General features: G+C 44.2%; 1 protein-coding gene across 2 annotated transcripts in view; it reads right to left on the bottom strand.

Moving 5' to 3' along the window:
* Positions 1-26,577, bottom strand: part of LOC138657215 (uncharacterized) — an 88,269-nt gene that overhangs the window by 34,858 nt on the left and 26,834 nt on the right. Inside the window, exon 1 of one of the 2 annotated variants that reach the window (XM_069744859.1) lies at positions 4,901-5,004. The exons of the other annotated variant lie outside the window; for it this stretch is intronic. The gene's annotated coding sequence lies outside the window, so the exon portion shown is untranslated. Of the gene's footprint in view, positions 1-4,900; positions 5,005-26,577 lie in introns of those variants that run through there. 2 annotated transcript variants of the gene reach the window in all.

Below are 26,577 nucleotides of genomic sequence, written 5' to 3'. Positions count from 1 at the left end.
TTCACTGCACGGTGCAAGCCACTCATAAGCATCAAGAATAAAAAGGCTAGACTGGACTTTGCTAAAAAACATCTAAAAAAGCCAACACAGTTCTGGAAGAACATTCTTTGGACAGATGAAACCAAGATCAACCTCTACCAGAATGATGGAAAGAGAAAAGTATGGCGAAGGCGTGATACAGCTCCTGATCCAAAGCATACCACATCATCTGTAAAACATGGCGGAGGCAGTGTGATGGCGCGGGCATGCATGGCTGCCAGTGGCACTGGGTCACTAGTGTTTATTGATGATGTGACACAGGACAGAAGCAGCCGAATGAATTCTGAGGTATTCAGAGCCGCCATACTGTGTGCTCAGATCCAGCCAAATGCAGCCAAACTGATTGGTCGTCGTTTCATGCTACAGATGGACAATGAACCAAAACATAAAGCCAAAGCAATTCAGGGTTTTATTAAAGCAAAGAAGTGGAATATTCTTGAATGGCCAAGTCAGTCACCTGATCTCAACCCAATTGAGCAGCATTTCACTTGTTAAAGACTAAACTTCAGACAGAAAGGCCCACAAACAAACAGCAACTGAAATCCACTGCAGTGAAGGCCTGGCAGAGCATCAAAAATGAGGAATTACAGCGTCTGGTGATGTCAATGAGTTCAAGACTTCAGGCAGTCATTGCCAACAAAGGGTTTTCAACCAAGTACTAAAAATGAACATTTTATTTAAAATTATTTAATCTGCCCAATTACTTTTGGTCTCTTTAAAAACAAGGTGGCACATGTTAAGGAGCTGAAACTCCTAAACCCTTCATCCAATTTTAATGTAGATACCCTCAAATGAAAGCTGAAAGTCTGAACTTCAACTGCAACTGAATTGTTTTGTTTACAATTCATTGTGGCAATGCCTATAGCCAAAATTAGAAAAATGTTGTCTCTGTCCAAATATATATGGACGTAACTGTAAGTTGGTTTCACAGTCAGTTGATCTCCATGGGTTTGGGTTTTACCAACCATTGGAGATCAGTGTTATTACTAGAGTCTGACCTGGACAAAGCATTTCATTTAGAAACACGCGTCGGGTGTGGCGGGTCCCTGGTTTCATACACTGGATGTAATGTTACCTTTGCTATCTACTATATAAAGCTGAATGTGTGTGTGTGTGTGTGTGTGTGTGTATGTATGTATGTATGTCCAGGATTGGCATCTGCACCGTCGCAGCTACAGCCACAAAATTTTGCACAGTCACACGTCTGGACCCCGAGAGCGTCATAGGCTATGTTGTGAGGCGAAATTTTAACCCCACGCGTTCCAATTCACCAAACAATTTTGCCCCTATCTGCATAATGGGGAAAAAAGTGAAAGGAAAAGTGTTGGAGGCGTCGCAGCTACAGCAACAAAATTTTGCACAGTCACACGTCTGGACCCTGAGAGCGTCATACGCTACGTTGTGAGGTGAAATTTTAACCCCGCGCTTTCCAATTCACCAAACAATTTTGCCTCTATCTACATAATGGGGAAAAAGTGAAATGAAAAGTGTTGGAGGCGTCGCAGATACAGCCACAAAATTTTGCACAGTCACACGTCTGGACCCTGAGAGCGTCATAGGCTATGTTGTGAGGTGAAATTTTAACTCCGCGCTTTCCAATTCACCAAACTATTTTTCCCCTATCTACATAATGGGGAAAAGTGAAAGAAAAAGTGTTGGAGGCAAATTGACAGCTGCCAGATGTGAACAAGGGGGACTTAAAGAATGAGAGCGATGGCGCAAAAGAGTATATACCGTACAGTTGCTAAGGTGGGGCCCCGACATGAGATACTCACCACACACGGGGATATGAACACACACACAAAATGCGCCACACACTACCACGTGCTTGAACACATATACCACCCTCAGCACACATTTCACCACACATACACCAACCTCGCCACATAAAAGTCGAAACCCAAAAGTCGCCGCTCAAAACTCGCCACATGCAAAAACTAGGCTCACGCAAAACTCGACACAAGTGCAAAACTCACCCCATGGAAAACTCGCCACACGCAAAACTTGCACACGCGGAAAAATTGCCACATGCACAAAATTTGCAACACATGCAAAAGTTGCCTCACACAAAACTTGCACATACTCAAAAGGCACCACACATAAAACTCGCCACGCGCAAAACTCGCCATGCGCAAAACTTGCTGCACACAACTTGCTACACTAACCTGTCACATGCAACTCGACACACAAAAAGTTGCTACACGCATGTTGCCACACAAATCTCATCTCACAAAAGTCGCTACATGCATGTCGCCACACACAACTCAACACACACAACTTGACAAACGAAACTCGCCCTAAAACACACACAAGTCTGGTATTAGCCTTCAAAAAAAAAAATCTGATTAATAAGCAGACAAACTACAAGAGCAACAAATGTACCATATAGGAAATACAGCAGCTGTCAGTCACATGACCTGTCTATTATGTGTATGTGTGAGCTAATATATACTGCCAGGGGGAGGGCTTCCTGTTGGCTGGGGATTTATCAGGCTGCCAATTTATCTTATAAATACTGAGTTAAAAATACTGAGCAAATAACGTGTGAACAAGGTCTAATACAGGAGATCACACAGGCATATACTATATACAGGGGAGATGACACACATATATATACTATATACAGGAGAGATGACACACAGGTATATACTATATAGAGGAGGAGATGACATACAGGTACATACTATATACAGGAGGAGATTACATACAGGTATATACTATATACAGGAGGAGATGACACACAGGTATATACTATATACAGGAGCAGATTACCTACAGGTATATACTATATACAGGAGGAGATGACATACAGGTATATGCTATATATAGAAGATGACACACAGATATATACTATATACAGGGGAGATGACACACAGGTATATACTATATATAGAAGGAGATGACATACAGGTATATACTATATTTAGGAGGAGATGACATACAGGTATATACTATGTATAGGAGGAGATGACATACAGGTATATACTATATACAGGGGAGATGACACACAACAGGTAAATACTATATACAGGGGAGATGACATACAGGTATATACTATATACAGGAGATGACATACAGGTGTATACTATATATAAGGGAGATGACAAACATGTATATACTGAGGTGAAAATGAGAGGTGTGAGGTGAAAATGAAAAGGTGTGAGTGCAAAATGAGAGGAGTGAGGGAAAATAGTGGAGTGATCGGAAAATGACAGATGTGAGGTCGAAATGACAAGTGTTAGGGGGGAATGAGAGGAGTGAGGGAGAAAATGAGAGGTGTGAGGGAGAAAATGAGAGATGTGAGGGGGAAAATTAAAGATGTGATTGGGAAAATGAGATGCGTGATGGGAAAATAAGAGAAGTGACGTGCTATAACTAACCACAGATATTTACTATGCCCAGGCAACGCCGGGCTCTTCAGCTAGTTAGTCTTATATGTGTAGTCTATAGGATGTTTGCTGTAGAATTGTCACTGTGACTTATACATGTGGTCAAAATTGTTGGTACTCCTCGTTTAATGACAGAAAAAAACCCAATAGTCACTGAAATAACTTGAATCTGACAAAAGAAATAATAGATAAAAGATCTATGAAAATGATCAAATGAAAATCAGACATTGCTTTTTAACCATGCTTCCACAGAATTAAAAAAAACAACAATTCATAAAATAGGCCTGGACAGAAATGATGGTACCCCTGAAAATAATGTGACAAAAGGGACATGCTAAATCACGGTGTGTCCACTAACTAGCATCACAGGTGTCTACAATCTTGGAATCAGTGAGTGGCCTATATACTGGCTGTACTGTTTGGTGACATCATGGTGTGTATCACACTCAACATGGACCAGAGGAAGCGAAGGAAAGTTGTCTCAGGAGGTTAGAAAGAAAGTTATAGACAAACATGTTAAAGGTAAAAGTTATAAGATCATCTCCAAGCAGCTTGATGTTCCTGTAACTACAGTTGCACATATTATTCAGAAATGTAAGATCCATAGAACTGTAGCCAACCTCCCTGGACATGGCCGCAGGAGGAAAATTGATGACAAATCAAAAAGACAGATAATACGAATGGTAACAAAAGAGCCCAGAAAAACTTCTAAACAGATTAAAGGTGAACTTCAAGCTCAAGGAACAACAGTGTCCGATCGCACCATCCGTCATTGTATGAGCCAAAGTGGACTTCATGGGAGACGACCAAGGAGGAAACCATTGTTGAAAATAAATCATAAAAAAGCCAGACTGGAATTTGCCAAACTATATGTTGACAAGCCACAAAGCTTCTGGGAGAATGTCCTATGGACAGATGGGACAAAATGGAACTTTTTGGCAAGTCACATCAGCTCTATGTTCACAGATGGAAAAATGAAGCATATCAAGAAAAGAACACTGTCCCTACAGTGAAACATGGAGGAGGCTCTGTTATGTTCTGGGGCTGCTTTGCTGCATTTGGCACAGGGTGTCTAGGATCTGTGCATGGTACAATTACATCTCAAGACTATCAAGGGTTTCTAGAGAGAAATGTGCTGCCCAGTGTCAGAAAGCTTGGTTTCAGTCGCAGGTCATGGGTCTTGCAACAGGATAATGACCCAAAATACACAGCTAAAAACACCCAAGAATGGCTAAGAAGAAAACATTGGCCTATTCTGAGGTGACCTTCTATGAGCCCTGACCTAAATCCTATTGAGCATATTTGGAAAGAGCTGAAACATGCCGTCTGGAAATGGCAAGTATAACGGTCAGAGCAGGGAGAAGAGAGTGGACCCTCTGGACCATGGAAAGACCAGCCCCTGGGCGAGCGGACCTAGTGATGAACCGACCCCTATACAGGGACCGTCAGGGGCAGGCCCAGAGGTCACTTACCCACGGTAGAAGTACCAAGAGGGACGACTCCAAGAAGGAAGGAAGGAGAGACAGAAGGCTTTGAGAGTAGGCTCCAACGAGGGACCCGGGTAGACTGAGGACTGACCGGAGAGCAGGAAAGCCGGAACGGAGTGAGGCTGTGGAAAACAAATAGTGACATTAGCAACAAGAAAAAGGGAATAACAGGAAACTAGAGAGGGATCCTAAAGGGAACAAAAACGGAGGAAGCAAAGCCAAGCACAGAACCAGATAGAACTGAGTACAAAGCACTAGCACAGGAAGGAATGGCCAGAAGCACTAGCAAAGCTATGACAATCAGGCAACTAGATGCAGGGGAGACTGCCTCTTATAGTAGAGGCAGAAGCGGGATTGGCTGCTGGAATTACTGACCTTGGTGACCCCAGGAAGAAGAAACAGGAAATATGCACCTGCGTCTTCTGAAGAATCCAGAGCGCCTGCGCAGACACAGCATTCCCCCAGGGGAGCAAGGCACCGGAAGTGAAGAGGAGGCATTGGCGCACCCGGACCCGGAAGTAAAAGCCGGGAGCATGCCGCTGCAGGGAAGGAGAGAGCGGCACACAGAGACCCAGCAACAAAGCGGCTGGAGCCCGCAGCAGTGGCAGCAGACACCACAGCAGGGAAGGAAGAGCTGACGCGCCCGGGCCCAGCAGCAGGAAAGCAGCGACAAGCAGCAGCGGTAACAGCAACCTTCAAACACGAGAAAACTGGAGTGTTACCTGTAGTTGATTTAGAAAATCTAACTCTGGTAACTCTGCTTTTTGCCACCAGCAATCATCCCAGGCATATTATTGATAACATCCCAACTGGGGAATACATTAGGGCAAAGCGTTGTTGTTCATCAGAGGAACTTTATGACATGGAATGTAAGAAAATTCAAAAAAGTTTTTTTTAACAGGGGTTATAAAAACTCCACCCTGATTTCAGCAAAGAAAAAAGCTGATAAAAAAAGCAGAGAGGAATACTTTTTACAAAGCAATAGATCTAGTGTAGAGTCCTTTAGTTCCCAGATTGTTTTCTCTACTGCTTCTAAGAATCAATATGGTCAAATTATTTCTATCGTAAAAAAGTACTTTTAAACACTGACCCTGTAGTGAAAAAAATATTGGAAAATGGGGTAAAATTTGTTTTAAAAAGGGGTCTGACTATTGGGAATGTACTGTCTCCAAGTGACCACATGAATAGGGTTAATTTTAGTGCAGAAGATCAAAAAGTTGGTTGGCAACAAAAGGCTCCTGTCGGTGTAGCCACAAAACATGTGGAACTTGCAGGCATATGAGCAATTCCAAACAGTTTGTTTCTTATCAGACAGGAGAAACTTTCAATATAAAATGGATGATGAATTGTGGGAGCACATACAGGTCCTTCTCAAAAAATTAGCATATAGTGTTAAATTTCATTATTTACCATAATGTAATGATTACAATTAAACTTTCATATATTATAGATTCATTATCCACCAACTGAAATTTGTCAGGTCTTTTATTGTTTTAATACTGATGATTTTGGCATACAACTCCTGATAACCCAAAAAACCTGTCTCAATAAATTAGCATATTTCACCCATCCAATCAAATAAAAGTGTTTTTTAATAACAAACAAAAAAACCATCAAATAATAATGTTCAGTTATGCACTCAATACTTGGTCGGGAATCCTTTGGCAGAAATGACTGCTTCAATGCGGCGTGGCATGGAGGCAATCAGCCTGTGACACTGCTGAGATGTTATGGAGGCCCAGGATGCTTCAATAGCGGCCTTAAGCTCATCCAGAGTGTTGGGTCTTGCGTCTCTCAACTTTCTCTTCACAATATCCCACAGATTCTCTATGGGGTTCAGGTCAGGAGAGTTGGCAGGCCAATTGAGCACAGTAATACCATGGTCAGTAAACCATTTACCAGTGGTTTTGGCACTGTGAGCAGGTGCCAGGTCATGCTGAAAAAATGAAATCTTCATCACCATAAAACATTGACCCTGTCCTTGATGAAACACAGTGGACCAACACCAGCAACTGACATGGCACCCCACACCATCACTGACTGTGGGTACTTGACACTGGACTTCAGGCATTTTGGCATTTCCTTCTCCCAAGTCTTCCTCCAGACTCTGGCACCTTGATTTCCGAATGACATGCAAAATTTGCTTTCATCAGAAAAAAGTACTTGGGACCACTTAGCAACAGTCCAGTGCTGCTTCTCTGTAGCCCAGGTCAGGCGCCTCTGCCGCTGTTTATGGTTCAAAAGTGGCTTTACCTGGGGAATGCGGCACCTGTAGCCCATTTCCTGCACACGCCTGTGCACGGTGGCTCTGGATGTTTCCACACCAGACTCAGTCCACTGCTTCCTCAGGTTCCCCAAGGTCTGGAATCGGTCCTTCTCCACAATCTTCCTCAGGGTCCGGTCTCCTCTTCTCGTTGTACAGCTTTTTCTGCCAAATTGTTTCCTTCCAACAGACTTACCATTGAGGTGCCTTGATACAGCACTCTGGGAACAGCCTATTTGTTGAGAAATTTCTTTCTGGGTCTTACCCTCTTGCTTGAGGGTGTCAATGATGGCCTTCTTGACATCTGTCAGGTCGCTAGTCTTACCCATGATGGGGGTTTTGAGTAATGAACCCGGCAGGGAGTTTATATAAGCCTCAGGTATCTTTTGCATGTGTTTAGAGTTAATTAGTTGATTCAGAAGATTAGGGTAATAGGTCGTTTAGAGAACCTTTTCTTGATATGCTAATTTATTGAGACAGGTTTTTTGGGTTATCAGGAGTTGTATGCCAAAATCATCAGTATTAAAACAATAAAAGACCTGACAAATTTCAGTTGGTGGATAATGAATCTATAATATATGAAAGTTTAATTGTAATCATTACATTATGGTAAATAATGAAATTTAACACTATATGCTAATTTTTTGAGAAGGACCTGTACTTAGTGTACCTTATCTCATGTGAGAAACGCAGAGTGCAATATGTTGGGTGCACCACGAGAACACTGCGCAAACGGTCATCAGAACATATGTATGATGCACAAAACCTTACAACGCTCAGTTTGTCTGGCGTTTCAAAGCATTTTCTGCATGTTCACTCCAGCAATGTGTCTGATTTAAAAATCACTGCAATCGAAAAAATAAATATGAGACACTGTGGAGGGGACATAGGGCATGAAATGCATAAAAAAGAAGCGCTCCCTTAGGTTTGAAACAGAAAACAGATTTGTTATTTTTATTTAAAAAAAAATAGATTTAACTTTTTTTTTTTTAATACAGTAATACATCTTTGGGATGTTGCTCCATAGCTTTTGATTTACATGTGATATGTGGTTTCTTATGTGTGGAGTGTACCTTATTGATTGGTATGTGTTCTAACATTGATTACTCATCAGTAGTGTTGAGCATTCTGATACTGCAAATATCGGATATCGGCCGATATTCGCTTTTAGCGGAATTCCCATGCAATGATGCACTATAATGGAGTGTGGGCTGTGCGTGGGCGGAGACTGCGTTTGTGTGTGTGTGCGGGCGGGGTCTGTGCGTGACCGTGGGGGGTATGTGCGGGCCTGACCGGGGTCTGTGCGTGCCTGCCGGGGCTCTGTTCAGGCTGCTGGGGGTCTGTGAGTGCCTGCCGGGGGTCTGTGCGGGCCTGCCGGGACACTGTGCGGGCTGCCGGGGCTCTGTGCGGGCTGCCTGGGCTCTGTGCAGGCCTGCCGGGGCTCTGTGCGGCCTGCCGGGGGTCTGTGCAGGCCTGCCGGGGGTCTGTACGGGCCTGCCGGGGGTCTGTACGGGCCTGCCGGGGGTCTGTGCGGGCTGCCGGGGCTCTGTGCGGGCTGCCTGGGCTCTGTGCAGGCCTGCCGGGGCTCTGTGCAGGCTGCCAGGGGTCTGTACGGGCCTGCCGGAGGTCTGTGCGGGCTGCCGGGGGTCTGGCACGAGCCCCAGCAGGCCCGCACAGACCCCCGGCAACCCGCACAGACCCCCAGCAGCCCGCACAGAGCCTTGGCAGGTCCGCCCACGCACCGCCCACACTCTTCCCCCCTCCAGAGCAGGGTGTAGAAGGACAGAAAGGGCTTATTTACATTCCGATATTTGTGTCCCATTGACTTGCATGGGCGATATCCGATATTTTTTGGATATCGGCCGATCCAATCGATACCAATACTTCTGGATATCGGAAGGTATCGCTCAACACTACTCATCAGCTGTTTCACAAATGTAATTTCCTCTCTTGAGCAGGATATCAAGTCAGGAGTTTTGTTTTTTTACTCATTATGATTAAGACCCACACATGGTTCGAAACGCGTAAAGTTTTATTCTCATGTGGGACTAGCTATCCCTTTCTAGTGATAAAGTAACAGCGCTCCATCCAGGTGTATAGTTCAAAAGGATAAGTTTATTTTGCCATATAGTAGCGACGTTTCGACCATATAGGTCTTTATCAAGCATACAATAAAGTGCACAGGTCCAGCTTTAAATAGTGTATGTGCCACACAGGGCACCAATCACCATCCAGCCGCCCACCACCCATCAATAAATACAATCTAATACAAAAAACAGACATCTAACATAACATGAAGTTCCTGAGGATGGTACGGGTCAGTTTATAGGGTAAACGGGGATTTCTTTATGTTTGGGAGGCATGGATTGGCGGTAGGAAGAGTCTTGGCGCCGTCCGAAGATTGAAATCCATTGGCTCCGCTTTGTTTACATATTCCACATGGATCTACACGGATTGGTGATGTTTCCATGACAACCCCTATGCTTGAAACCGATTGCTTGAGATGCCGATAATGTATTATGCGAATTATCAAATTGTGAGGATTATCTATTGGGGATATATAGTGATATATTGGCGGTTGGGGATTTTTTATTATAGATACAGTTAAGTCCATATATATTTGGACAGAGACAACATTTTTCTAATTTTGGTTATAGACATTACCACAATGAATTTTAAACAAAACAATTCAGATGTAGTTGAAGTTCAGGCTTTCCGCTTTCATTGGAGGGTATCCACATTCAAATTGGATGAAGGGTTTAGGAGTTTCAGCTCCTTAACATGTGCCACCCTGTTTTTAAAGGGGCCAAAAGTAATTGGACAGATTAAATAATTTTAACCCCTTTACCCCCAAGGGTGGTTTGCACGTCAATGACCAGGCCAATTTTTACAATTCTGACCACTGTCCCTTTATGAGGTTATAACTCTGGAACGCTTCAACGGATCCTGGTGATTCTGACATTGTTTTCTCGTGACATATTGTACTTCATGATAGTGGTAAAATTTCTTTGATAGTACCTGCGTTTATTTGTGAAAAAAATGAAAATTTGGCGAAAATTTTGAAAATTTCGCAATTTTCAAACTTTGAATTTTTATGCAATTAAATCACAGAGATATGTCACACAAAATACTTAATAAGTAAAATTTCCCACATGTCTACTTTACATCAGCATAATTTTGGAACCAAAATTTTTTTTTGTTAGGGAGTTATAAGGGTTAAAAGTTGACCAGCAATTTCTCATTTTTACAACACCATTTTTTTTTTAGGGACCACGTCTCATTTGAAGTCATTTTGAGGGGTCTATATGATAGAAAATACCCAAGTGTGACACCATTCTAAAAACTACACCCCTCACGGTGCTCAAAACCACATTCAAGAAGTTTATTAACCCTTCAGGTGTTTCATAGGAATTTTTGGAATGTTTAAATAAAAATGAACATTTAACTTTTTTTCACAAAAAATTTACTTTAGCTCCAATTTGTTTTATTTTACCAAGGGTAACAGGAGAAAATGGACCACAAAAGTTGTTGTACAATTTGTCCTGAGTACGCCGATACCCCGTATGTGGGGGTAAACCACTGTTTGGGCGCATGACAGAGCTTGGAAGCGAAGGAGGGCAATTTGACTTTTCAATGCAAAATTGACAGGAATTGAGATGGGACGCCATGTTGCGTTTGGAGAGCCACTGATGTGCCTAAACATTGAAACCCCCCAAAAGTGACACCATTTTGGAAAGTAGACCCCCTAAGGAACTTATCTAGAGGTGTGGTGAGCACTTTGACCCACGAAGTGCTTCACAGAAGTTTATAATGCAGAACCGTAAAAATAAAAAATCATATTTTTTCACAAAAATTATCTTTTCGCCCCCAATTTTTTATTTTCCGAAGGATAAGATAAGAAATTGGACCCCATAAGTTGTTGTCCAATTTGTCCTGAGTACGCTGATACCCCATATGTGGAAGTAAACCACTGTTTGGGCGCATGGGAGAGCTCGGAAGGGAAGGAGCGCCGTTTGACTTTTCAATGCAAAATTGACAGGAATTGAGATGGGACGCCATGTTGCGTTTGGAGAGCCACTGATGTGCCTAAACATTGAAACCCCCCTCAAGTGACACCATTTTGGAAAGTAGACCCCCTAAGGAACTTATCTGGATGTGTGGTGAGCACTTTGACCCACCAAGGGCTTCACAGAAGTTTATAATGCAGAGCCATAAAAATAAAACAAAATTTTTTTTCCCACAAAAATTATTTTTTAGCCCCCAGTTTTGTATTTTCTCTAGGGTAACAGGAGAAATTGGACCCAAAAAGTTGTTGTCCAATTTGTCCTGAGTACGCTGATATGTGGGGGGGGAACCACCGTTTGGGCGCATGGGAGGGCTCGGAAGGGAAGGAGCGCCATTTGGAATGCAGACTTAGATGGAATGGTCTGCAGGCGTCACATTGCGTTTGCAGAGCCCCTAATGTACCTAAACAGTAGAAACCCCCCACAAGTGACACCATTTTGGAAAGTAGACCCCCTAAGGAACTCATCTAGATGTGTTGTGAGAGCTTTGAACCCCCAAGTATTTCACTACAGTTTATAACGCAGAGCCGTGCAAATAAAAAATATTTTTTTCCACAAAAATTATATTTTAGCCCCCAGTTTTGTATTTTTCCAAGGGTAGCAGGAGAAATTGGACCCTAAATATTGTTGTCCAATTTGTCCTGAGTACGATGATACCCGATATGTGGGGGGGAACCACCGTTTGGGCGCATGGGAGGGCTCGGAAGGGAAGGAGCATCATTTGGAATGCAGACTTGGATGGATTGGTCTGCAGGCGTCACATTGCGTTTGCAGAGCCCCTAATGTACCTAAACAGTAGAAACCCCCCACAAGTGACCCCATATTGGAAACTAGACCCCTCAATGAACTTATCTAGATGTGTTGTGAGAACTTTGAACCCCTAAGTGTTTCACTACAGTTTATAACGCAGAGCCGTGAAAATAAAAAATCTTTTTGTTTTCCCACAAAAATTATTTTTTAGCCCCCTGTTTTGTATTTTCCCAAGGGCAACAGGAGAAATTGGACCCCAAAAGTTGTTGTCCTATTTGTCCTGAGTACGCTGATACCCCATATGTTGGGGTAAACCCCTGTTTGGGCACACGGAAGAGTGTTGTGAATTCTGTGGTCAGGCTCCCTCCTGTGGTCATGAGTGGTACTGCGGCTTCTGGGTTTCCTTCCTCAGGTGTTGAGGTGATGTCGTTAGGTGCGGCTCTATTTAACTCCACCTAGTGCCTTGCTTGTTGCCTCCAGTCAATGTTCCTGTGTTGGTCTTGTTCCCTCCTGGATCGTTCCTGTGCCTGTATTACCTGCATGAGCTAAGTTTGCTGGTTTCACTTTGGTTTCTATATTTTCTGTCCAGCTAGCGTTTTGTTTATTTTTTGCTTGCTGGAAGCTCTGGGACGCAGAGGGGGTACCTCCGTACCGTTAGTCGGTACGGAGGGTCTTTTTCCTCCCTCTGCGTGGTTGTTTGTAGGGTTTTGTGTTGACCGCAAAGCTACCTTTCCTATATTCGGTCTGTCCAGTCAGTCGGGCCTCACTTTGCTAAAATCTATTTCATCTCTGTGTTTGTTGTTTCATCTTAACTAACAGTCATTATATGTGGGGGGCTGCCTTTTCCTTTGGGGAATTTCTCTGAGGCAAGGTAGGCTTATTTTCCTCTCCTAAGACTAGCTAGTTTCTCAGGCCGTGCTCGAGGCGCCTAGGCCTTGGATAGGAGAGCTCCACGGCTGCCTCTAGTGTGGTATGATAGGATTAGGGATTGCGGTCAGCAGAGTTCCCACGTCTCAGAGCTCGTCCTATGTCTTTGCTAACTGTCAGGTCACTTAGTGTGCTCTTAACCACTAGACCCATTGTGGTTCTGAATTACCAGATTATAACAGTACTGGAGGCCCAAAGTACTAATGCTTCTCAATAGAGGGAAAAAAGAAGTTCTGAGACCATTTTTTTTTCTTTGCACTTTGTTCTGCCTTTTTTTCCCCCTAGACATTTGGGTGGTTCAGGACACAGGTGTGGTGATGGACATTCAGGGTCTGTCCTCTTTGATGGATAATCTCGCTATAAATGTACAAGACATTCAAGATTTAGTGGTTCAGAAACCTATGTTAGAACCTACAATTCCTATTCCTGATTTGTTTTCTGGAGATAGAACTAAGTTTCTAAGTTTCAAAAATAATTGTAAACTGTTTCTGGCTTTGAAACCTCGCTCCTCTGGTGACCCAGCTCAACAAGTTAAGATCATTATTTCTTATTTACGTGGCGACCCTCAGGACTGGGCATTCTCTCTTGCGCCAGGAGATCCTGCATTATGTAATATTGATGCGTTTTTTCTGGCTCTCGGTTTGCTCTATGATGAACCTAATTCAATTGATCAGGCAGAGAAAAATTTGCTGGCTCTGTGTCAGGGTCAGGATGAGGTAGAGGTATATTGTCAGAGGTTTAGAAAGTGGTCTGTGCTCACTCAGTGGAATGAATGTGCGCTGGCAGCGATTTTCAGGAAGGGTCTCTCTGAAGCCCTTAAAGATGTCATGGTGGGATTTCTTATGCCTGCTGGTTTGAATGAGTCTATGTCTTTGGCCATTCAGATCGGTCGACGCTTGCGTGAGCGTAAAACGGTGCACCATTTGGCGGTATCATCTGAGTATAAACCTGAGCCTATGCAGTGCGATAGGACGTCAGAATGGGCTGTGTTTCTACTGTGGTGATTCCACTCATGCTATCTCTGATTGTCCTAAACGCACTAAGCGGTTCGCTAGGTCTGCCACCATTGGTATGGTACAGTCGAAATTTCTTTTGTCCGTTACTTTGATCTGCTCTTTGTCATCTTATTCTGTCATGGCATTTGTGGATTCTGGCGCTGCCCTGAATTTGATGGACTTGGAGTATGCTAAGCGTTGTGGGTTTTTCTTGGAGCCCTTGCAGTGTCCTATTCCGTTGAGAGGAATTGATGCCACGCCTTTGGCCAAGAATAAGCCTCAGTATTGGACCCAGCTGACCATGTGCATGGCTCCTGCACATCAGGAGGATATTCGCTTTCTGGTGTTGCATAATCTGCATGATGTGGTCGTGTTGGGGTTGCCATGGCTACAAGTCCATAACCCAGTATTGGATTGGAAATCTATGTCTGTGTCCAGCTGGGGTTGTCTGGGGGTACATAGTGATGTTCCATTTCTGTCTATTACGTCATCCACCTCTTCTGAGGTTCCAGAATTCTTGTCAGATTACCAGGATGTATTTGATGAGCCCAAGTCCAATGCCCTACCTCCGCATAGGGATTGTGATTGTGCTATCGATTTGATTCCGGGTAGTAAGTTTCCTAAGGGCCGTCTGTTTAATTTGTCTGTACCTGAGCACGCCGCTATGCGGAGTTACGTTAAGGAATCCTTGGAGAGGGGTCATATTCGGCCGTCATCATCGCCATTGGGAGCAGTGTTCTTTTTTGTGGCCAAGAAGGATGGTTCACTGAGACCTTGTATTGATTACCGCCTTCTAAATAAAATCACGGTCAAATTTCAGTACCCCTTGCCGCTGTTATCTGATTTGTTTGCTTGGATTAAGGGGGCTAGTTGGTTCACCAAGATAGATCTTCGTGGTGCGTATAATCTTGTGTGTATTAAACGGGGCGATGAATGGAAAACAGCATTTAATACGCCCGAGGGCCATTTTGAGTACCTGGTTATGCTATTTGGGCTTGCCAATGCTCCATCAGAATTTCAGTCATTTATGCATGACATCTTCCGAGAGTACCTGGATAAATTCCTGATTGTATACTTGGATGATATTTTGGTCTTCTCGGATGATTGGGAGTCTCATGTGAAGCAGGTCAGAATGGTGTTCCAGGTTCTGCGTGCTTAATCTCTGTTTGTGAAAGGGTCAAAGTGTCTCTTTGGTGTTCAGAAGGTTTCATTTTTGGGGTTTATTTTTTCCCCTTCTACTATCGAGATGGACCCTATTAAGGTCCAGGCCATTTATGATTGGACTCATTCGACATCTTTGAAGAGTCTGCAAAAGTTCCTGGGCTTTGCTAATTTTTATCGTCGCTTCATCAGTAATTTTTCTAGTATTGCTAAACCATTGACTGATTTGACTAAGAAGGGTGCTGATGTGGTCAATTGGTCTTCTGCTGCTGTGGAAGCTTTTCAAGAGTTAAAGCGTCGTTTTTCTTCTGCCCCTGTGTTGTGCCAACCAGATGTTTCGCTTCCGTTCCAGGTCGAGGTAGATGCTTCTGAAATTGGAGCAGGGGCTGTTTTGTCGCAAAGAAGTTCTGATAGCTCAGTGATGAAACCATGCGCCTTCTTTTCCAGGAAGTTTTCGCCTGCTGAGCGAAATTATGATGTGGGCAACCGAGAGTTGCTGGCCATGAAGTGGGCATTCGAGGAGTGGCGTCATTGGCTTGAAGGAGCTAAGCATCGCGTGGTGGTCTTGACTGATCACAAGAACTTGACCTATCTCGAGTCTGCCAAGCGGTTGAATCCTAGACAGGCTCGTTGGTCGCTGTTTTTCTCCCGTTTTGACTTTGTGGTTTCGTACCTTCCGGGCTCTAAAAATGTGAAGGCGGATGCCCTGTCTAGGAGTTTTGTGGCCGACTCTCCGGGTTTGCCTGAGCCGGAGGGTATTCTCAAAGAGGGGGTAATTTTATCTGCCATCTCCCCTGATTTGCAGCGGGTGCTGCAAAAATTTCAGGCTAATAGACCTGACTGTTGCCCAGCGGAGAGACTGTTTGTCCCTGATAGGTGGACGAATAGAGTTATCTCTGAGGTTCATGGGTCGGTCTTGGCTGGTCATCCTGGAATCTTTGGTACCAGAGATTTGGTGGCTAGATCCTTTTGGTGGCCGTCTCTGTCGCGGGATGTGCGTTCTTTTGTGCAGTCCTGTGGGATTTGTGCTCGGGCTAAGCCCTGCTGTTCTCGTGCCAGTGGGTTGCTTTTGCCCTTGCCAGTCCCGAAGAGGCCTTGGACACATATCTCTATGGATTTTATTTCGGATCTCCCCGTCTCTCAAAAGATGTCGGTCATTTGGGTAGTTTGTGATCGCTTCTCTAAGATGGTCCATTTGGTACCCTTGTCTAAATTGCCTTCCTCCTCTGATTTGGTGCCATTGTTCGTCCAGCATTTGGTTCGTTTGCATGGCATTCCAGAGAACATCGTTTCTGACAGAGGTTCCCAGTTTGTTTCGAGGTTTTGGCGAGCCTTTTGTGCTAGGATGGGCATTGATTTGTCTTTTTCCTCGGCTTTCCATCCTCAGACAAATGGCCAGACTGAACGGACCAATCAGACCCTGGAAACATATCTGAGATGTTTTGTTTCTGCAGATCAGGATGATTGGGTGTCCTTTTTGCCTTTGGCTGAGTTCGCCCTTAATAATAGGGCCAGCTCGGCTACTTTAGTTTCGCCATTTTTCTGCAATTCCGGGTTCCATCCTCGTTTCTCTTCAGGGCAGGTTGAATCTTCGGACTGTCCTGGTGTGGATACTGTGGTGGACAGGTTGCAGCAAATTTGGACCCATGTAGTGGACAATTTGACATTGTCCCAGGAGAAGGCTCAACGTTTCGCTAACCGCAGGCGCTGTGTGGGTCCCCGACTTCGTGTTGGGGATTTGGTTTGGTTGTCATCTCGTTATATTCCTATGAAGGTCTCCTCTCCTAAGTTTAAACCCCGTTTCATTGGTCCGTATAGGATTTCTGAGGTTCTTAATCCTGTGTCTTTTCGTTTAACCCTTCCAGATTCTTTTTCCTTCCATAACGTATTCCATAGGTCATTGTTGCGGAGATACGTAGCACCTATGGTTCCTTCTGTTGATCCTCCTGCCCCGGTTTTGGTTGAGGGGGAGTTGGAGTATATTGTGGAGAAGATTTTGGATTCTCGTGTTTCGAGACGGAAACTCCAGTATCTGGTTAAGTGGAAGGGTTATGGTCAAGAAGATAATTCCTGGGTCTTTGCCTCTGATGTCCATGCGGCCGATCTGGTTCGTGCCTTTCATGTGGCTCATCCTGGTCGGCCTGGGGGCTCTGGTGAGGGTTCGGTGACCCCTCCTCAAGGGGGGGTACTGTTGTGAATTCTGTGGTCAGGCTCCCTCCTGTGGTCATGAGTGGTACTGCGGCTTCTGGGTTTCCTTCCTCAGGTGTTGAGGTGATGTCGTTAGGTGCGGCCCTATTTAACTCCACCTAGTGCCTTGCTTGTTGCCTCCAGTCAATGTTCCTGTGTTGGTCTTGTTCCCTCCTGGATCGTTCCTGTGCCTGTATTATCTGCATGAGCTAAGTTTGCTGGTTTCACTTTTGTTTCTATATTTTCTGTCCAGCTAGCGTTTTGTTTATTTTTTGCTTGCTGGAAGCTCTGGGACGCAGAGGGGGTACCTCCGTACCGTTAGTCGGTACGGAGGGTCTTTTTCCTCCCTCTGCGTGGTTGTTTGTAGGGTTTTGTGTTGACCGCAAAGCTACCTTTCCTATATTCGGTCTGTCCAGTCAGTCGGGCCTCACTTTGCTAAAATCTATTTCATCTCTGTGTTTGTTGTTTCATCTTAACTCACAGTCATTATATGTGGGGGGCTGCCTTTTCCTTTGGGGAATTTCTCTGAGGCAAGGTAGGCTTATTTTCCTCTCCTAAGACTAGCTAGTTTCTCAGGCCGTGCTCGAGGCGCCTAGGCCTTGGATAGGAGCGCTCCACGGCTGCCTCTAGTGTGGTACGATAGGATTAGGGATTGCGGTCAGCAGAGTTCCCACGTCTCAGAGCTCGTCCTATGTCTTTGCTAACTGTCAGGTCACTTAGTGTGCTCTTAACCACTAGACCCATTGTGGTTCTGAATCACCAGATCATAACAGGAGAGCTCGGAAGGGAAGGAGCACTGTTTTACTTTTTCAACGCAGAATTGGCTGGAATTGAGATCGGACGCCATGTCGTGTTTGGAGAGCCCCTGATGTGCCTAAACAGTGGAAACCCCCCAATTATAACTGAAACCCTAATCTAAACACACCCCTAACCCTAATTCCAACGGTAACCCTAACCACACCTCTAACCCTGACACACCCCTAACCCTAATCCCAACCCTATTCCCAACTGTAAATGTAATCTAAACCCTAACCCTAACTTTAGCCCCAACCCTAACTGTAGCCCCAACCCTATCCCTAACCCTAGCCCTAACCCTAGCCCTAACCCTAGCCCTAACCCTAACCCTAACCCTAGCCCTAACCCTAGCCCTAATCCTAGCCCTAGCCCTAACCCTAGCCCTAACCCTAGCCCTAATGGGAAAATGGAAATAAATACATTTTTTTTTATTTTTCCCTAACTAAGGGGGTGATGAAGGGGGGTTTGATTTACTTTTATAGCGAGTTTTTTAGCGGGTTTTTATGATTGGCAGCCGTCACACACTGAAAGACGCTTTTTATTGCAAAAAATATTTTTTGCGTTACCACATTTTGAGAGCTATAATTTTTCCATATTTTGGTCCACAGAGTCATGTGAGGTCTTGTTTTTTGCGGGACGAGTTGAAGTTTTTATTGGTAACATTTTCGGGCATGTGACATTTTTTGATCGCTTTTTATTCCGATTTTTGTGAGGAAGAATGACCAAAAACCAGCTATTCATGAATTTCTTTTGGGGGAGGCGTTTATACCGTTCCGCGTTTGGTAAAATTGATAAAGCGGTTTTATTCTTCGGTTCAGTACGATTACAGCGACACCTCATTTATATCATTTTTTTATGTTTTGGCGCTTTTATACGATAAAAACTATTTTACAGAAAAAATAATTATTTTTGCATCGCTTTATTCTCAGGACTATAACTTTTTTATTTTTTTGCTGATGATGCTATATCGTGCTTCGCTTTTTGCGGGACAAGATGACGTTTTCAGCGGTACCATGGTTATTTATATCCGTCTTTTTGATCGCGTGTTATTCCACTTTTTGTTCGGCGGTATGATAATAAAGGGTTGTTTTTTGCCTCGTTTTTTTTTTTTTTTTTCTTACGGTGTTTACTGAAGGGGTTACCTAGTGGGCCAGTTTTATAGGTCGGGTCGTTACGGACGCAGCGATACTAAATATGTGCACTTTTATTGTTTGTTTTTTTTATTTAGATGAAGAAATGTATTTATGGGAATAATATTTATTTATTTTTTTCATTATTTAGGAATATTTTTTTTTATTTTTTTTTACACATTTAGAAATTTTTTTTTTTACTTTTTTACTTTGTCCCAGGGGGGGACATCATAGATCAGTGATCTGACAGTTTGCATAGCACTCTGTCAGATCACTGATCTGACTTGCAGCACTGCAGGCTTCACAGTGCCTGCTCTGAGCAGGCTCTGAGAAGCCACCTCCCTCCCTGCAGGACCTGGATCCGCGGCCATCTTGGATCCGGGGCTGGAGCAGGCAGGGAGGGAGGTAAGACCCTCGCAGCAACGCGATCACATCGCGTTGCTGCGGGGGGCTCAGGGAAGCCCGCAGGGAGCCCCCTCCCTGCGCGGTGCTTCCCTGTGCCGCCGGGGGTTAATGTGTCGGGAGCGGTCCGTGACCGCTCCTGGCACATAGTGCCGGATGTCAGCTGCGATAAGCAGCTGACACCCGGCCGCGATCGGCGGCGCTCCCCCCGTGAGCGCTGCCGATCGCTATGACGTACTATCCCGTCCAGGGTCAGATAGGCCCAGGGCACCTCGACGGGATAGTACGTCTAAGGTCACAGAGGGGTTAAATAAAATGTTAATTTCTAATACTTGGTTGAAAACCCTTTGTTGGCAATGACTGCCTGAAGTCTTGAACTCATGGACATCACCAGACGCTGTGTTTCCTCCTTTTTGATGCTCTGCCAGGCCTTCACTGCGGTGGTTTTCAGTTGCTGGTTGTTTGTGGGCCTTTCTGTCTGAAGTTTAGTCTTTAACAAGTGAAATGCTGCTCAATTGGGTTGAGATCAGGTGACTGACTTGGCCATTCAAGAATATTCCACTTCTTTGCTTTAATAAACTCCTGGGTTGCTTTGGCTTTATGTTTTGGGTCATTGTCCATCTGTAGTATGAAACAACGACCAATCAGTTTGGCTGCATTTGGCTGGATCTGAGCACACAGTATGGCGGCTCTGAAGACCTCAGAATTAATTCGGCTGCTTTTGTCCTGTGTCACATCATCAATAAACACTAGTGACCCAGTGCTACTGGCAGCCATGCATGCCCAAGCTATCACACTGCCTCCGCCATGTTTTACAGATGATGTGGTATGCTTTGGATCATGAGCTGTACCACGCCTTCGCCATACTTTTTCCTTTCCATCATTCTGGTACAGGTTGATCTTGGTTTCATCTGTCCAAAGAATGTTCATCCAGAACTGTGCTGGCTTTTTTAGATGTTTTTTTTAGCAAAGTCCAGTCTAGCCTTTTTATTCTTGATGCATGTGAGTGGCTGCACCATGCAGTGAACCCTCTGTATTTACTTTCATGTAGTCTTCTCTTTATGGTAGATTTGGATATTGATACGCCGACCTCCTGGAGAATGTTTGGTCACTTGGTTGGCTGTTGTGAAGGGGTTTCTCTTCACCATGGAGATTATTCTGCGATCATCCACCACTGTTGTCTTCTGTGGGCGCCCAGGTCTTTTTGCATTGATGAGTTCACCAGTGCTTTCTTTCTTTCTCAGGATGTACCAAACTGTAGATTTTGCCACTCCTAATATTGTAGCATTTTCTCGGATGGGTTTTTTCTGTTTTCGCAGCTTAAGGACGGCTTGTTTCACATGCATGGAGAGCTTCTTTGACCGCATGTTTACTTCACAGCAAAACCTTCCAAATGCAAGCACCACACCTCAAATCAACTCCAGGCCTTTTTTCTGCTTAATTGAGAATGACATAATGAAGGGATTGCCCACACCTGTCCACGAAATAGCCTTGGAGTCAATTGTCCAATTACTTTTGGTCCCTTTAAAAACAGGGTGGCACATGTTAAGGAGCTGAAACTCCTAAACCCTTCATCCAATTTTAATGTGGATACCCTCAAATGAAAGCGGAAAGTCTGAACTTCAACTGCAACTGAATTGTCTTGTTTAAAATTCATTGTGGTAAAGTCTATAACCAAAATTAGAAAAATGTTGTCTATGTCCAAATATATATGGACTTAACTGTATGTTAGATGTCTGTTTTTTGTATTAGATTGTATTTATTGATGGGTGGTGGGCGGCTGGATGGTGATTGGTGCCCTGTGTGGCACATACACTATTTAAAGCTGGACCTGTGCACTTTATTGTATGCTTGATGAAGACCTATATGGTCGAAACGTCGCTACTATATGGCAAAATAAACTTATCCTTTTGAACTATACACCTGGATGGAGCGCTGTTACTTTATCACTTGCATCTCCGATGGTCCTGGACGGTTCCCTGGACTTGGACGGGCGCCCCAGTTGGTGAGTGCTGTCAGCCTTCTGTTTTCTTCTTAGCTATCCCTTTCTGTCTTGATCTCTAACAATGTTTTCAAGGGTCTGCTATAACTGATCCTTCAGACGGAACCTGAAAACCCATCTCTTCAGGAAAGCCTACAGCCTGCAATAATCATTCTGCCTCCTCACCACCTTCCGAGCTGCCGCCTCACCACCACCAGAGCTGCCGCACCCCCGACCTTCTGTCTTTTCCCCATTATCCCATAGAATGTAAGTCGGCAAGGACAAGGGTCCTCTCCCCTCTGTACCAGTCTGTCATTGTAAATTTGTTTACTGTAAACGATATCTATAACTCTGTACTTAACCCTTTCTCATGTACAGCACCATGGAATTAATGGTGCTATATAAATAAATAATAATAATAATAATAATAAAAAGGGGATTTGAATAAAGATAAAGTTTTTATAATCAAGAACATGTGCTGGATTATCATGGATTAACAAGACAACTGGAGCAGTTTTCTCTTGAGAAGTGGCCAAAATACCTGTGGAGAGGTGCAGAATTCTCATTGACAGTTACAGGAATCGTTTGATTGCAGTGATTGCCTCAAAAGGTTGTGCCACAAAATATTAAGTTAAGGGTATCATCATTTCTGTCCAGGCCTAGAACATGAGGTTTATGTTTTTTAAATTCTGTGGAAGCATGGTTGAAAAGCAATGTCTGACTTTCATTTGTTCATTTTCATAGATTTTTTATTTATTATTATTTTTGTCAGATTCAAGTTATTTCTGTGACCATTGTGGGTTTTTCTGTCATTAAAAGAGGAGTACCAATAATTTTGACCACCTGTGTATTTACGCTTCACTTAGCACCTCTTTTTCATTTCCATATGGACACTATGTTGTTTCTGGCATAATACTTTTTAATATTTTACTGTTTTAATATGGACTGCACAATTTGTTATACGCAATATCTGCTTATATACTTTTGGCGCCCGGCACGCAGAGGCCATGATTGACGGCTGTGAAGCGTCTGGATTAGGGGGGAAAGACCTGCCCCTGTGGCGATTTCGAGGTATGAGGGGCAAATTTCAAAAACGATTATTGCAGCAGTGCCAGGAACAAGAACTAAAAGAGCCACCTTGTCAGAATGCAGCATTAGTGCAGCACAAGGTGGCTCCTTTACTTACAAACGCCTGGGGAGGGGTGACAGGTTCCCTTTAAGTGTTTTTGGTGGGTTCATGCTTCTTTTTGGCTGTACTTTTAGTTTATTGAGAAATTTTGGTGTAGTTATTACTAGAGTCTGGTGAATATGTCTTTAAGACAAGAACTGCTGCAAAAATGAATAATTATTAGTGATGAGTGAGTGTACTCATTGCTCGGGTTTTCCCGAGCACGCTCGGGTGTCCTCCGAGTATTTATGACTGCTCGGAGATTTAGTTTTTGGCTCCTGGAACTTTTCAACCTTTTCCCACATATCATGCTTGAAACATAAAGATACCAAATGTAAATTTTTGTTGAAGAATCAACAACAAGTAGAACACAATTGTGAAGTTGAGCGAAATTTATTGGTTACCGTATATACTCGAGTATAAGCCGACCCGAGGATAAGCCGACCCCCCTGATTTTGCCACAAAAAACTGGGAAAACTTAATGACTTGAGTATAAGCCTAGGGTGGGAAATGCAGCAGCTACCGGTAAATGTCAAAAGTAAAAATAGATACCAATAAAAGTAAAATTAATTGAGACATCAGTAGGTTAAGTGTTTTTGAATATCCATATTGAATGAGGAGCCCCATATAATCCTGCATAAAGGTTAATAATGGCCCCATAAGATGCTCCATAGACACATTTGCCCAATATAATGCTGCACAAATGCTGACTATGGCCCCATAAGATGCTCCATAAAGATATTTGCCCCATATAGTGCTGCACAAACCTTGATTATTACCCTATAAGATGCTCCATAAAAGCACTTGCCCCATATACCGTAATGCTCCACAAACGTTAATTATGGCCCCATACAGACACTTGCCCCATATAGTGCTGCACAAACGTTATGGCCCCATAGATGCTCCATACAAACACTTGCCCCATATAGTGCTGCACAAACATATGGCCCTATACAGTGCTGCACAAACGTTATGGCCCCATATAGTGCTGCACAAACGTTATGGCTCCATAAAATGCTCCATACAGACACTTGCCCCATTTGCTGTTGCTGCAATAAAAATAAATAAATCACATACTCACCTCTCCGTCGCTCAGGCCCCCGGCACTTTCAATAGTCACCTGCTCCTCGTTCCGGCGCCACTCCATCTTCAGCGTCTTCTGCACTAACGTTCAGGCAGAGGGCGCGCACTAACATCGTCACCGCGCCCTCTGACCTGAGCGTCACTGCTGAAGACGGAGCGGCGCCCGGAACGATGAGCAGGTGAATATAGCGCAGCGCTGCGCTTCCCTCCCCGTTATACTCACCTGCTCCTGGTGCGGTGCAGTTCCTGCTTCCCCGACGCCGCAGCTTCATCCTGTACTGAGCGGTCACCGTTACCGCTCATTACAGTAATGAATATGCGGCTCCACCTCTTTGGGAGGTGGAGCCGCATATTCATTACTGTAATGAGCGGTACCATGTGACCGCTCAGTACAGGAAGAAGCTGCCGGCGCCAGGGAAGCCAGGGACCTGCAGGGACCGCACCAGGAGTAGGTGAGTATAATTAGACAGCCCCTGCTCCCCCTCCCCTGCCGACCTGTCATGAAATGGTAATTCAGAACCACAATGGATGTTGAAGTTCAGAGCACAAATAGTGACCTGACAATAACCCAAAAACATAGGACGAGCTCTGAGACGTGGGAAACTCTGCTGACCGCAAACCTTATACTATCGTACCACAACTAAAGGCAGCCGTGGATTGCGCCTAACGCTACCTATGCAACTCGGCACAGCCTGAGAAACTAGCTAGGCCTAAGAGGAAAACAAGCCTAACTTGCCTCAGAGAAATTCCCCAAAGGAAAAGGCAGCCCCCCACATATAATGACTGTGAGTGAGATGAAAAGACAAACGTAGAGATGAAACAGATTTAGCAAAGTGAGGCCCGCCTTTCTGAATAGACCGAGGATAGAAAAGGTAACTTTGTGGTCAACACAAAACCCTGCAAACAACCACGCAGAGGGGGCAAAAAGACCCTCCGTACCGAACTAACGGCACGGAGGTACACCCTCTGCGTCCCAGAGCTTCCAGCAAGCAACAAAAACAAATAGAGCACGCTGGACAGAAAAAACAGCAAACAAAAAATAACACAAGCACAACTTAGCTTATGCAGAGCAGCAGGCCACAGGAACGATCCAGGAGGAAACTAGACCCACACTAGAACATTGACTGGAAGCCAGGATCAAAGCACTAGGTGGAGTTAAATAGCAAACGTCTAACGACCTCCCCACATCACCTGAGGAAGGAGACTCAGAAGCCGCAGTACCACTTTCCTCCACCAACGGAAGCTCACAGAGAGAACCAGCCGAAGTACCACTTGAAGCCACAGGAGGGAGCTCTGCCACAGAATTCACAACACCGACCCCTGGGTATGACTCGAGTATAAGCCAAGAGGGGGACTTTCAGCCCAAAAAAGTGGGCTGAAAATCTCGGCTTATACTTGAGTATATACGGTATTTAAAATTATTGTGGAAATTCAGAAACAGAAAAGTGGGGCGTGCAAAATTACTCGACCCCTTTACTTTCAGTGCAGCAAACTCACTCCAGGAGTTCATTGTGGATCTCTGAATGATCCAATGTTGCCCAAAATGCCTAATGATGATAAATATAATCCACCTGTGTGTAATCAAGTCTCCGTATAAATGCACCTGCTTTGTGATAGTCTCAGGGTTCTGTTTGAAGCACAGAGAGCATCATGAAAACAAAGGAACACAACAGGCAGGTCCGTGATACTGTTGTGGAGAAGTTTAAAGCCGGATTTGGATGCAAAATGATTTCCAAAACTTTAAACATCCCAAGGAGCACTGTGCAAGCGATCATATTGAAATGGAAGGAGTATCATACCACTGCAAATCTACCAAGACCCGGCCGTCCCTCTAAACTTTCATCTCAAACAAGGAGGAGACTGATCAGAGATGCAGCCAAGAGGCCCATGATCACTCTGGATGAACTGCAGAGATCTACAGCTGAGGTGGGACAGTCTGTCCATAGAACAACAATCAGTCATACACTGCACAAATCTGGCCTTTATGGAAAAGTGGCAAGAAGAAAGCCATTTCTCAAAGATATCCATAAAAATTGTCGTTTAAAGTTTCCAACAAGCCACCTGGGAGACACACCAAACATGTGGAAGAAGGTGCTCTGTTCAGATGAAACCAAAATCGAACTTTTTGGCAGCAATGCCAAACGATATGTTTGGCGTAAAGGCAACACAGCTCATCACCCTGAATGCACCATCCCCACTTTCAAACATGGTGGTGGCAGCATCATGGTTTGGGCCTGCTTTTCTTCAGCAGGGACAGGAAAGATGGTTAAAATTGATGGTAAGATGGATGGAGCCAAATACATGACCATTCTTGATGAAAACCTGTTGGCGTCTGCAAAAGACTTGAGACTGGGACGGAGATTTGTCATCCAACAAGACAATGGTCCCATCCATAAAGCAAAATCTACAATGGAATGGTTCCCAAATAAACATATCCAGGTGTTAGAATGGCCAAGTCAAAGTCCAGACCTCAATCCAATTGAGAATCTGTGGAAAGAGCTGAAAACTGCAGTTCACAAACGATCTCCATCAAACCTCACTGAGCTCAAGCTGTTTGCCAAGGAAGAATGGGCAAGAATTTCAGTCTCTCGATGTACAAAACTGATAGAGACAAACCCCAAGCGACTTGCAGATGTAATCGCAGCAAAAGGTGATGCAACAAAGTATTAAGTTAAAGGGGCCGAATAATATTGCACGCCCCACTTTTCAGTTTTTGAATTTCCACAAAAATTTAAAATAACCAATAAATTTCGTTT

This window comes from Ranitomeya imitator, chromosome 1 (assembly GCF_032444005.1).
Source record: "Ranitomeya imitator isolate aRanImi1 chromosome 1, aRanImi1.pri, whole genome shotgun sequence".
Lineage (NCBI taxonomy): Eukaryota > Metazoa > Chordata > Amphibia > Anura > Dendrobatidae > Ranitomeya > Ranitomeya imitator.
This window is presented reverse-complemented; position numbering and strand designations above follow the sequence as displayed.